The sequence below is a fragment of the Notothenia coriiceps genome, unplaced genomic scaffold, assembly GCF_000735185.1.
Source record: "Notothenia coriiceps isolate Sejong01 unplaced genomic scaffold, NC01 NC01_scaffold00024643, whole genome shotgun sequence".
Taxonomy (NCBI): Eukaryota; Metazoa; Chordata; class Actinopteri; order Perciformes; family Nototheniidae; genus Notothenia; species Notothenia coriiceps.
In genome coordinates this window covers 4,365-8,495 of record NW_011357344.1, presented here as the reverse complement: position 1 = coordinate 8,495, position 4,131 = coordinate 4,365, and the positions used below count along the sequence as shown (strand labels likewise).

The following is a 4,131-nucleotide window of genomic DNA, read 5'->3' as shown; positions in this document are numbered from 1 at the left end:
CCAACCCCAAGGCTTTGGTGAATGCATGGATTGGAACCTATTCTTGCAACAACACAAACACCAGAATCAGAATACCTTTATTAGTCCCACAGAGGGGACATTTACGTTGTTACAGCAGAAAAGAGCCGCGGACAGCTTAATGTTACATCATGTTACATGCATTCAAAAGTGTTAAAGTAAAATATATATATAATAAAAAAAATGCAAAGTTACACAATTTATAAAATACACATCCTGTAACAGTTATTAGAATTTAGCAGCCGGGTGTACATTGCACAGTTATTAACGTCATATATATATTGCAAGTTGGTTGGTATTTAACAGCAAGGGGTGTTATAGACATTGAGGAATACAAAACTCTCTTAGCTTGCATACAAAAACTTTATTTGTTGACAACATGAGAGTAAACTAATGAATTCTTAACCAGATGGACGGAATTTTACAATGAGGCCTGGAATCTACCGGAAGCAGCTTTGCCAGGACCAGTGGCCAAATGGTGTTCAGGCAGATCGAGGAGCACTTCAATGGTTAGCAACCCGTGGCGGCGATGGAAAAACATCCAGTCCCTTATTAATTATAGCAGCAATAACAGCACAAACTCCCAATCTGGAGAGGCTTCACTAGTGATGGAAATGAACAAATTCTTTGCACATTTTGAAATGAATAAACAGGGAAACAAGAACCAGAGCTCCCCCAACAGTATCTGGCCCACTTTCCACACTTCAGGAGCACCATGTCAAATGGGTGTTCAGCCTCATGAGCTCCTGGAAAATAGCCAGCCCTCCCAGCATTTCTAGATGAGTGCTTAAGAGCTAGCAGAGGTACTCACTCTTTCTTTCTTTTCTATATTTATATTTCATTATCATTTACCACAATGCCAGTGTAGTTAGAAAAACAAAAAGTATTACAACAAATATCAGCAACAAAATCGCTTGCTTAAGATAAGATGGATCTTTATTAATCCCAGTCGGGGAATTCAGTTGAACAGGATAAGGATGAAAAACAGGACAACACAGATTCACACACATTCATACAATTAAAGATCCCATCCATCCATCCATCATCTCCCGCTTATCCGTGTTCGGGTCGCGGAGGTAGCAGTTCCAGCAGAGAGCCCCAAACTTCCCTTTCCCCGGCCACATCAACCAGCTCTGACTGGGGGATCCCAAGGCGCTCCCAGGCCAGCGAAGAGATATAATCCCTCCGCCTGGTCCTAGGTCTACCCCTCGGTCTCCTCCCAGCTGGACGTGCCTGGAACACCTCCCTAGGGAGGCGCCCAGGTGGCATCCTTACTAGGTGCCCGAACCACCTCAACTGGCTCCTTTCGACGTGAAGGAGGAGCGGTTCAACTCCGAGTCCCTCCCGGATGACCGAACTTCTCACCTTATCCCTAAGGGAGACACCAGCCACCCTGCGGAGAAAACCCATCTCGGCCGCTTGTACCCNGATCTTGTACTGAATTCTCTGGGGGATGGGGAGCCAGTGGAGCTTAATGAGGACGGGTGTAATGCGCCCGTCTACTCACCCACACCCGAATCCGTGAACACATTACACCCGTCCTCATTAAGCTCCACTGGCTCCCCATCCCCCAGAGAATTCAGTACAAGATCCTCCTGATGACATACAAAGCACTCCATAACCTGGCCCCATCCTACCTGACTGACCTCCTCCACAGACACACTCCCACTCGCTCCCTCCGCTCTGCCACTGCCAACCTCCTGTCCCTCCCCACCCGGACCAACCTCAAGTCTTGGGGCGACAGAGCCTTCTCCGTTGCTGCACACACCCTCTGGAACTCACTACCCCAATCCATCAGAGATTCTTCCTCCCTCACAGCATTCAAAACATCACTCAAAACCCACCTGTTCAACACTGCATTCAACAACTGACCACCCCCCTCACCCCCTATTTTCTGTTTTGTTTATCTCTTTTTGTATTTCTTTGTCTTTTTTTTTGTTGTCTTTTCTTAATTCTCTGTCAAAGCGTCTTTGAGTTTCATGAAAAGCGCTATAAAAGTCCCATGTATTATTATTATTATGAAATGTAACTGAAATGAAACAAAAGGTCTTGCTGATGGAATGTTTGATTACAGGCTTCGGTTGGAAGGAGCAGTTAAGAGAACATTACTTCAGAGATTGTTAGGCAGACGCTGTGTCACTACAGTGTTTCAGAAAATGGCTCTGTCAATTCTCCGGCCTTAACTTGCAGTAAATCTTCAGCGTTCAATGCCATCACTTTGAAGCTCTCCTGTGTACTACTTGCAATATATGAATGAATAACTAAAGGAAAACCACTTTCACATCAAAGCGGATTCAACTTGGAAACATTCCAGTAAGGGCACAGCCCCAGCATCCCCTCCGCTGCTAAATATCATCTCTGAAACATTTAGCCTCAGAGGTAAGAGCGGTGCCAGGCAGATCTCCACTGACAGAGCCGGCGCGCACACACACACACACACTGGGTCTTTCATTCTGCTGTCAGCTGTCTCCGTCAATGCAACTCTTTTCCTCCTCCTCCACCTCCACCACACACAGTCGGGGTAATGGCAGGTCTAAAAAGAAGTGGGAGGACAGGGGATTGTGAGACAGATGGGTCCTGGCACCAGCCGAAAACCCAGAGTCTGACACTAATGGGCCAAAGAGAGACGGGCCCATCTGGGCCTGGTACCACTCAACCAGCCAGCAGCAAAACACAATCAAATGTCCTGGTAGTCACCTGAACAAAGTTAAATCAAATTTGATTTTATGTGTGTGTGTTAGTTTATTCTGTTAACCAGGCTCATGTTGAGTTGGAGTCTCCACCTTAAATGCATGTTGACACTTATTGATTTAGTGGATCTGGACCAATTCCATTGTACATTTCAGTCTATTTGTATAAATCTCATATCCAACACAGCAAAGCAGTTCATTTTACAAATTGTGTTTTTGTCCGTTTAATGTTGTTTCCTGCCTTCCATTCCATTCAGTAGAGTGGGGAAATCAATTATGAAAACCTTAATTGACATTGTACGTACACAACAAGATTATGTTTGCTTTACAAGCAGCATAGGAACATAAATATTACAAAAATCAAGTACAGAAAATATTGAGGATATACGACATAGATTGCATTCAATAAAACAGTATATTATAGCAGCAATGCAGTAGTGCAAACATGTTCACGTCAATCTTATAGTCCTAGATAGCTTGGAGAGGGGGTAAATGGGCTCTGAACACTCCCTGGGTGCAGCTGAGGACCCGCTCAGAGCTCTCTGTGCTGTGGTCACGGCACTAAACAAAGCTGGAGTTTAGAAACCGGAATTATTTATATTATAGACCAGTTTTGATGGGGATTATTGTATTAAATGTTTTGAACAGTATTGAGACCTTTAAGTGGCTGCATGAGGTAGGTTATACTAGTGTGAATGTGTCCTGGATCTTCTGGCACAGTACACAACTATGAGAGACAAAATGAGGAAAAAAAAAATCCACAAAATCACATTGTCTGATTTTTAAAGAATTTATTTGCAAATTATGGTGGAAAATAAGTATTTGGTCACCTACAAACAAACAAGATGTCTGGCTCTCACAGACCTGTAACTTCTTCTTTAAGAGCCTCCTCTGTCCTCCACTTGTTAACTGTATTAATGGCACCTGTTTGAACTCGTTATCAGTATAAAAGACACCTGTCCACAACCTCAAACAGTCACACTCCAAACTCCACTATGGCCAAGACCAAAGAGCTGTCAAAGGACACCAGAAACAAAATTGTAGACCTGCACCAGGCTGGGAAGACTGAATCTGCAATAGGTAAGCAGCTTGGTGTGAAGAAATCAACTGTGGGAGCAATTATTAGAAAATGGAAGACATACAAGACCACTGATAATCTCCCTCGATCTGGGGCTCCACGCAAGATCTCACCCCGTGGGGTCAAAATGATNCATACTGTACTACTACCCCCCCCCCCGTTGACATTCGCGATACAGAGGGCTTCATCATACTCTACTACTACCCCCCGTTGACATTCGATACAGAGGGCTTCATGGGAACTTTGAGGGGAGCCGGAAGTTGGAGTACCAAACACTTACTCCAGGTACTCATCTGAGTACCTCACTGAGAAAGTTGTGTGCACCCCTGTATATAGCGCTTTTCA

General features: G+C 44.4%; 1 long non-coding RNA gene across 1 annotated transcript in view; it reads right to left on the bottom strand.

The window, feature by feature from the left end:
- Window positions 1-1,734, bottom strand: part of LOC104955121 (uncharacterized) — a 4,656-nt gene extending 2,922 nt beyond the window's left edge. Inside the window, exons 1-2 of the long non-coding RNA XR_799428.1 lie at window positions 1,526-1,734; window positions 1,377-1,378 (exon numbers count right to left, since the gene is read on the bottom strand). This is a non-coding gene — a long non-coding RNA (uncharacterized lncRNA). The remainder of the gene's footprint in view (window positions 1-1,376; window positions 1,379-1,525) is intronic.
- Window positions 1,735-4,131: the final 2,397 nt, after the last annotated feature.